General features: G+C 43.8%; 1 pseudogene; it reads left to right on the plus strand.

Moving 5' to 3' along the window:
• The first annotated feature begins 3,944 nt into the window (after positions 1-3,944).
• On the plus strand, positions 3,945-9,497 carry LOC128069680 (uncharacterized; annotated as a pseudogene).
• Positions 9,498-9,968: the final 471 nt, after the last annotated feature.

Raw genomic sequence — 9,968 nt, forward strand, 5'->3', positions numbered from 1 at the left:
TATTATTCACAGGATGGATGGATAAAAGTGTCCAACTGTGTAGCCCAGGGAAATATATGCAAGACTCTGCAAAATCCTAAGTAGGAAACGTACCTGTGTAAGAACGGATGCTAATGCATGTACATAGGAATTACACGCTGCACTAGTATAAACTATTGACTTTGCTGTACCCACACTAATATAATAGTGTAGATGAACTATGCTCCATTACAAAATAAAAACTAAACAATTTGATTTTTGAAGACACAAAAGACAAAATACGTGGAATTAGAGGCATATGCTCCAATCACAGACCTGAACATGCATTCTGAAATCATAGCTCCTAGAGTCGATCCCAAATGGGAAAGATCACCCTGCAAGCACATCGTGGGGAAATTCCACATGGACTCCAACATCACAGAGAGGTGGAGTAGTGAGGTCCACCAGGATTCGGACGTTGGATCAGCTACCAGCGCCTGTACCCTGCAGAGCCTGCTGCCTGAGCCCCACTTCTGTCAGCCGTCATGCAGTCGAGTCTCCTAAAAGGTTCTGTTTTATTCACCTACAGAAACAGTCACGGAGACCAGACATGTCCTCGTCTCCTCGGAATCAAGGTCAACAACACAAAGACGACTTCCCTGCTTCCTGATTAACACGATCCTTCTCTCTTCACAGTCACACTCCTTCTCCCATATCATCTCTCCTGGTCATTAATCACATCCTGGGGGGTGGATCTGATTTCTGAGTGTTTAAATAAATTGCTTGATTATACAGCTGACTTACGTGTATCTGTGCTGAATGTCTCCACTTTAAAACACACAATTCATTCAGTTCAGTTGATCACTGTGACATCATGGACCGCAGCATCCAGGCCTCCCTGTCCATCACCAACTCCCGGAGTCCACCCAAACTCATGTCCATTGAGTCAGTGATGCCATCCAACCATCTCATCCTCTGTCGTCCCCTTCTCCTCCTGCCCTCAAGCTTTCGCAGTATCAGGGTCTTTTCACATGAGCCAGCTCTTTGCATCAGGTGGCCAAAGTATTGGAGTTTCAGCTTTAACATCAGTCCTTCCAATGAACACCCAGGACTGATCTCTTTTAGGACGGACTGGTTGGATCTCCTTGCAGTCCAAGGGACTCTCAAGAGTCTTCTCCAACACCACAGTTCGAAAGCATGACCTTCTCTGAAAGTCCACGAACTGTAGCCCACCAGGCTCCTCTGTCCATGGGATTCTCTACTCAAGACTACTGGAGTGGGTTGCTATTTCCCTTCTCAGGGGATATTCCTGATGCAGGGATCAATCCTGAGTCTCCTGCAAAAGATTCTTTTCCTGACTGAGCCACCAGTGAACCCTGGGTCAGTTGATTCGATCATGAAATCAGTGTGATGTTTGCAGGAACAGGGTGATTGACAGCTCCATCAGGAAGTTGTAACTGTTCACAGCATCTAAAGATGGTCTTCAGGCCTCAAAAACTGCAAACAGCAGAGGATGCTAGGATTTCCAAGGACTGGGCCTTCCCATTGTCATGGGCAGAGCGTTTGAGATGTTTACAATGTGAAACACCAACCATCCTAGATAGAGAATGTTCCAAGGGTTGAGTCAAAGCTCAGGGATTTGGTCCAGGAGCTGGGAATACTAGACCTAAGTGACATCTAACAGAATAAATGTTTTAGATCCTACATAGATATGACCTCCAAATGGGCTGCAGTTGGCCAAAGTCAAAGGCACCAGTAGGGACTGTTTCCATTGCTTACTTGGTACTAATGGAGGTCAAGGGAAACGTTAAAGTTTTCCCATTTGTATAGCAGAGTGTAGGCACTTGGACTTTGGATTCCAGTCTTCACAGCTGGTCTGAAAATGCTGAACTGGAGAGTGGATACAGAGACAGGCAACTGAACAAATTAAGATGGTGAATCTCTTAAGAAGAGTTGAAAGGAAGACCTGGCATAAACAGGCCAAAAATTCTGAAATATCATATACACACATATGGATTTATGTATATATATGTATACACATATTATATACATATAATGGTGTGACTTGTGTGTTTGTGATGCCAAGATTAATACGGAAAAACCCAATCACCACATCAAATCCAACTGATACCAATGATGAGGTTGATGTTACTTTATTTTTTTGGTTTCCAAAATTACTGCAGATGGTGACCGTAGCCATGAAATTAAAAGACGCTTGCTCCCTTGAAGAAAAGTTATGACCAATCTAGACAGCATATTAAAAAGCAGTAACATTACCCAAGATGGTGGAGTAGAAGGGCATGCGCTCAGCTTCTCCTGCAAGAACTCCAGAATTACAACTCGCTGCTGAACAACCATTGGCAGGAGAAAGTTGGATCCCACCATAAAAAAGATACCCACCCGTCAGAACAAGACCCAATTTCCCCCTCAGTCTCTCCCATCAGGAAACTTCCATAAGCCTCTTGTCCTTCTCCATCAGAGGGCAGACAGAATGAAAACCACAATCACAGGAAACTAACCAATCTGATCACATGGACCACAGCCTTGTCTAACTCAATGAAACTATGAGCCATGCTGTGTAGGGCCACAGAGGATGGACAGGTAATGGTGGGAAGTTCTGACTAAACGTGGTCCACTGGAGAAGGGAATGGCAAACCACGTCAGTATTCCTGCCTTGAGATGCCCATGAACAGTATGAAAAGGTAAAAAGATAGGACACTGAAAGAGGAACTCCCCAGGTCGGTAGGTGCCCAATATGCTACTGGAGATCAGTGGAGAAATAACTCCAGAAAGAAAGAAGAGACGGAGCCAAAGCAAACACAATACACAGTTGTGCATGTGACTGGTGATGGAAGTAAAGTTCGATGCTGTAAAGAGCTTTATTGCAAAGGAATCTGGGATGTTAGGTCCATGAATCAAGGCAAATTGGCAGTGGTCAAACAGGAGATGACATGAGTGAACATCGACATTTTAGGAATCAGAGAACTAAGATGGACTGGAATGGGTGAATTTAACTCAGATGACCATTATATCTACTACTGTGGGCAACAATCCCTTAGAAGAAATGGAGTAGCCCTCATAGTCACAAAAGAGTCCAAAATGCAGTATTTCGATGCAATCTCAAAGACGAGAGAATGATCTCTGTTCATTTCAAAGGCAAACTATTCAATATCACAGTAATCCAAGTCTATGCCTGGACCAGTAATGTTGAAGAAGCTGAAGCCGAATGGTTCTATGAAGACCTACAGAAATTTCTAGAACTAACACCCCAAACACATGTCCTTTTCATTATAGGGGACTGGAATGGAAAAGTAGGAATCAAGAAACACCTGGAGTAACAGGCAAACTTGGCCTTGGAGTACAAAATGAAGCAAGGCAAAGGCTAAGAGTTTTGCCAAGAGAACACGCGGGTCATAACAAACATCCTCTTCCAACACCACAAGAGAATACTCCACATATGGACATCACCAGGTGGTCAATAATGAAATGAAAATGATTATATTCTTTGCAGCCAAAGATGGGGAAGCTCTATACAGTCAGCAAAAACAAGACTGGGAGCTCATTGTGGTGCAGGTCATGAACTCCTTATTGCCAAATTCAGACTTAAAGTGAAGAAAGTAGGGAAAACCACTAGACCATTCAGGTATGACCTAAATCAAACCCCTATGATCATACAGTGGAAGTGAGAAATAGATTCAAGGGATTTGACAGACACTCATAGACAGAGTGACTGAAGAACTATGGATGGAGGTTCGGGGCATTGTACAGGAGGGAGTGATCAAGACCATCCCCCAAAAAAGAAATGCAAAAGGGCAAAATGGTTGCCTAAGGAGGCCTTACAAATAGGTGAGAAAAGAAGAGAATCTAAGGGCAAAAGAGAAAAGGAAAAATATACCCATTTGAATGCAGAGTTCCAAAGAAGAGCAAAGAGAGATAAGAAAGCCTTCCCCAGGCATCAATGTAAATAAATAGAGGAAAACAATAGAATGGGAAAGACTAGAGATCGCTTCAAGAAAATTAGAGATACCAAGGGAATATTTCACGCAAAGATGGGCTCAATAGAGGACAGAAATAGTATGGACTTAAGAGAAGCAGAAGATATTAAGAAGACTTGGCAAGAATACACAGAAGAACTATTAGAAAAAAAAAAGATCTTTCATGACCCAGATAACCACGATGGTGTGATCACTCACCTAGAGCCAGACATCCTAGAATGCAAAGTCAAGTGGGCCTTATGAAGCATCACTATAAACAAAGGTAGGGGAGGTGATGGAATTCCAGCTGAGCTATTTTGAATTCTAAAAGATGATGCTGTGATAGTGCTGCACACAATGTGTCAGCAAATTTGGAAAACTCAGCAGTGGCCACAGGACTGGACAAGCTCTGATTTCATTTCACTCCCCCAAAAAGGCAATGTGAAAGAATGTTCAAACTAATACACAATCGCACTCATCTCACATGCTAGCAAAGTATTGCTCAATATTCTGCAAGCCAGGCTTCAACAGTACTTGCTTCGTGAACCTCCAGATGTTCAAGTTGGATTTAGAAAAGGCAAAAGAACCAGAGATCAAATTGCCAACATCCATTGCATCATAGGAAAAGCAAGAGAGTTCCAGAAAAACTTCTGCTTTATTGACTATGCCAAAGCCTTTGACTGTGTTGATGAAAACGAATGGTGGAAAATTCTTCAAGAGAGAGATTGGAATAGCGGACTGTCTTACCTGCCCCCTGAGACATCTGTATGCAGGTCAAGAAGCAACAGTTAGAACTCGACACGGAACAACAAACTGGTATGTCAAGGCCGTATATTGTCACCCTGCTTATTTAACTTATATGCAGAGTACATCATGAGAAATGCTGGGCTAGATGAAAAACAAGCAGGAATCAATATTTCCAGGAGAAATATCAATAACCTCAGACATGCAGATGACATCACCCTTATGGCAGAAAGTGAAGAAGAACTAAAGAGCCTCTTGATGAAAGTGAAAGAGGAGAGTGAAAAAGTTGGCAGAAAACTAAGATCATGGCATCTGGTCCCATTCAGTTGAGTTCAGTTCAGTTCAGTCACTCAGTCGCGTCTGACTCTTTGCAACCCCATGAATTGCAGCATGCCAGGCCTCCCTGCCCATCACCAACTCCCAGAGTTCACCCAAACTCATGTCCATCGAGTCGGTGATGCCATCCAGCCATCTCATCCTCTGTTGTCCCCTTCTCCTCCTGCCCCCAATCCCTCCCAGCATCAGGGTCTTTTTGAATGAGTCAACTCTTCTCATGAGGTGGCCAAAGTATTGGAGTTTCAGCTTCAGCATCAGTCCTTCCAATGAAGACCCTGGATTGATCTCCTTTAGGATGGACTGGTTGGATCTCCTTACAGTCCAAGGGGTTCACAAGAGTCTTCTCCACCACCACAGTTTAAAAGAATCATTTCTTCGGTGCTCAGCTTTCTTCATAGTCCAACTCTCACATCCATACATGACCACTGGAAAAACCATAGCCTTGACTAGATGGACCTTTGTTGGCAAAGTAATGTCTCTGCTTTTGAATATGCTATCCAGGTTGGTCCTAATTTTCCTTCCAAGGAGTAAATTTCATGGCTGCAATCAGCATCTGCAGTGATTTGGAGCCCCCCAAAATAAAGTCTGACACTGTCTCCACTGTTTCCCCATCTATTTCTCACGAAGTGATGGGACCAGATGCCATGATCTTAGTTTTTGAATGTTGAGCTTTAAGCCAACTTTTTCACTCTCCTCTTTCAGTTTCATTACTTCATGGCAAATAGATGGGGAAACAATGGAAACAGTGACAGTCTTTATTTTTTGGGCTCCCAAATCACTGCAGATGGTGACTGCCACCGTGAAATTAAAAGATGCTTGCTCCTTGGAAGAAGAGCTCTGACAACCCTAGACAGCATATTAAAAAGCAATGACATCACTTTGCCAACAAAGGTCTGTCTAGTCAAAGCTATGGTCTTTCAGTAGTCATGAATGGATGTGAGAATTGGACTATAAAGAAGTGAAAGTGAAAATGAAGTCGCTCAGTCATGCCCGACTCTTAGTGACCCAATGGACTGCAGCCTACCAGGCTCCTCCATCCATGGGATCTTCCAGGCAAGAGTACTGGAGTGGGTTGCCATTGCCTTCTCCGATAAAGAAAACTGAGCACCAAAGAATGGATGCTTTTGAACTGTGGTGTTGCAGAAGACTCTTGAGAGTCCCTTGGACAGCAAGGAGATCCAAGCAGTCCATCCTCAAGGAAATCAGTCCTGAATATTCATTGGAAGGACTGATGCTGAAGCTGAAGCTCTAATACTTTGTCCACCTGATGTGAAGAGCTAACTCATTGGAAAAGACCCTGATCCTGGGAAAGATTGCAGGCAGGAGGAGAAGGGAATGACAGAGGAGGAGATGATTGGATGGTATTAGCAACTCGATGGACATGAGTTTGAGTAGGGTCCAGAGATGGTGAAGGACGGGGAAGTCTGGCGTGCTGCAGTCCGTGGGGTCGCAAAGAGTGGGACACGACTGAGCGACTGAACAGAACTGATGTTACTGGAAGTATCACTCCTGAGGAAATGTACAGATTACTTGAAAGATGTGTTACTAAATCTGATATAGACGAAAAATAATACTTTTTCTGTCTTTAATCCAGTAAAGGAATTGAGTATAATGTTCAACAAATTTGCGGGAAAGGAAGATTTAAATGAAAATTGTGCAAGAACAAGAAATGTCAACACTTAGATATAGTCACCCGCAGACACATGTTCCTGAGTTCATATTATTCTTCATTTTAATTTCATCCTGAGTCCTCTAGCCAGAATCAAGGCCTTCTAACAGATTTCCATAGATTCTATATACCCAGAGGAAAGAGTAATCCAAAATGGACACGCAGCCTAGTACGCAGCACCACTAAGCACAATAGCCAGGACGTGGAAGCAACAGAAATGTCCACCCGCAGAGAAGTAGATAGGGATGTAGCTGCCCTTGCTGTTGTTTAGTCGGAAGTTGTGTCTGACTCTTCGGCACTGCAGGGACTGTAGCCCCCCAGGCTCCTCTGTTCATGGGATTTCCCAGGCAAGAATACAGGACACAACAAATGGAATACTCCTCAGCCACGTGCAGAGCTGTGGATGGACCTACAGAGTATCGTAGAGTGTGAGGCAGCTCAGAAAGTGAAAAAGAAATACAGTATATTAGCTCATGTATCTGCAATCTAGTCTTAGGGAAGGGGCACAGATGAGCCTAGTTGCAGGGCAGAGGCAGAGACACAGGCGGAGAGCACAAGCTTCGGGACACCAAGGGAGAAGCGGATGTTGAGAGGATATGGGAGACTGGGATTCACATCTATACACTACTGATACTGTGTGTAAAACAGGTAACTAATGAAGACCTACTGCACAGCACAGGGGACTGTACTCAATGCTCTGTAGAGATCTGAACGGGAAAGAATTCCAGACAAGAGGGGCTGTATATACATGTATCGTTGATTCACCTTGCTGTATGGCAGCACTAACGCAACAGTGTAACACTACTATATTCCAACAAAACTTTTTATAACAATTCTATATATGTATATGCATGCTTTATTGTTAAGATGCAAACATCCTGAGCAGCAGCCTTTATTTCACACATGATGAGAATTAAAATATGAAGAGCATTATATTTTTGTTTACGGAATTAATTTTGCAGATTGTGTTCATTCATAGAGATCTAATTTGTGGATCCAATTTTTTTTATATTTTGCACTATGATTGTGTCATAGTTACTAGAGAGTGAAAGTGAAGTTGCTCAGTCATGTCCGACTCTTTGCAACCCCATGGACTGTAGCCCACCAGGCTCCTCCGTCCATGGGATTCTTCAGGCAAGAATACTGGAGTGGGTTGCCATTTCCTTCTCCAGGGGATCTTTCCGACCCAGGGATTGAACCCAGGTTTCCCGCATTGCAGGCAGACACTTTAACCTCTGAGCCACCAGGGTCATTTCAGTTACTAGAACAGTGAGCTTATTTCCAAATGTTTCAATACCACAATCAACACTCCAGTTGATGATGTTCTTATGTATCAGTTGCTTTAGAATGTCTTTAAATGTAATGCCTTATGGAAGTGAATGCAGTTCTAGGGACTTCTCTGGCTGCCTAGTGGTTAGAACTCTGCCTTTCAATGCCGGGACATGGGATCTATTCCTGGCTTTCAAACTAAAATCTCACATGCCTTGTGGCCAAAAAAACTGTAACACAGAACAGAAGCAGCATTGTAACAAATTCAATAAAAAATTTAAAATAGCCCACATAAGGGAAAAAAAAAAAAAAACAAACCTTTAAAAAACAATGAACCCAATTGTAGAACTTTGATACCTACAACCAATCAAGGGCACTGTTCAAAACACATTTTCATTTATATTCTCAAGTCATATTGTATTCTTCTCACAGAGTCACACTGAACTCACTCTTCCAACTATTGACAGAGCATCACACAAAACCTTTACCATGGAATAGTCCGTCTTTCCAAAATAGTTCCCATACACCCTCTAACTTTCCACCTTTCTCTATTCTCAAGCTACAGCTTCTAAAGAGGGATTCACTTGGCAATTGTTTGCTAGCTTGTATGAATGTGTATCTTACTCCTTTCACAGGAAGACTGCTCAGTGGATGATGTACTGACTCTGCTTCCTGCTGAATTCTGCGGCTCAGGCTCTTGTTGGCACTAAATCTGTATTTACTGAAACCAGGTCAAAGTGTGGACCTGAGGCATCTTACAGAGCACACATTCTTCACGATATGCATGTAGGCAGAAGTTTAGCGGACCTTGTATGGAACTCATTCTCCAGTAGTTTACTGTCAGATAAAGGAGAGATCAAAGCCTGCTGCAGAGAAGGGAGCTTTTCTCTCATCTGGTGCTCACATCTTGAGAAGCACTAGTCTGGGGTTTTCCACTGTTGATGTTGCGCTTGGCCTCCACCCTGACCTCACCTAACACTCAGCAAACAGTAGAGTCTTGTGGAAGGGGTGGAAAGGTTCATTTCCTATTTTAGTTGACAATGAAATGGTTTGGTCATGGGCTATGCCCAGGTGCTGATGGACTGAAATACCTAGGAAGGAATTACGTGTCCAGCGTTCAGTAAAACTAACACTTGCGATGAAATGAAAACATGCACTGACCCATAAATGCCAGTACTGGAACGTAGAAGCAAAGATGCACAGTGGCAAGTTACAATGGCGCCTTTCTCTACGGGGCCTTTCTCTACGGGACCTTTCTCTACGGGTCCTTTCCCTACGGGGCCTTTCTCTACGGGACCTTTCTCTACGGGGCCTTTCCCTACGGGGCCTTACTCTACGGGACCTTTCCCTACGGGTCCTTTCCCTACGGGTCCTTTCTCTATGGGACCTTTCTCTACGGGGCCTTTCTCTACGGGTCCTTTCCCTACGGGGCCTTTCTCTACGGGGCCTTTCTCTACGGGACCTTTCTCTACGGGGCCTTTCTCTATGGGACCTTTCTCTACAGGTCCTTTCCCTACGGGGCCTTACTCTACGGGGCCTTTCTCTAGGGGGCCTTTCCCTACGGGGCCTTACTCTACAGGTCCTTTCCCTACGGGGCCTTTCTCTATGGGGCCTTTCTCTATGGGGCTTTTCTCTATGGGGTCTTTCTCTACGGGGCCTTTCTCTACGGGGCCTTTCTCTACGGGGCCTTTCTCTATGGGACCTTTCTCTACGGGCCTTTCTCTATGGGACTTTTCTCTATGAGACCTTTCTCTATGGGGCCTTTCTCTATGGGACCTTTCTCTATGGGGCTTTTCTTATGGGGCCTTTCTCTGTGGAACCGGTCCTTTCTGACATTTCTAGGAAATTTCCTCCCATCCACAACAACTCGCAATTTTAAAAGTTTCTGCAAGTATTAAGAAGGTGATGGAAATCTCAGGCAAATGGGACACCTTTAGGAACTATGTGAAATGTACAATGTAGGTCCATTGAACCTTGGTCACAAAACGTTGAGGGAATTGGGTGTTCTTAGTGGCCAA

The sequence above is a fragment of the Budorcas taxicolor genome, chromosome X (genome assembly GCF_023091745.1).
Source record: "Budorcas taxicolor isolate Tak-1 chromosome X, Takin1.1, whole genome shotgun sequence".
Lineage (NCBI taxonomy): Eukaryota > Metazoa > Chordata > Mammalia > Artiodactyla > Bovidae > Budorcas > Budorcas taxicolor.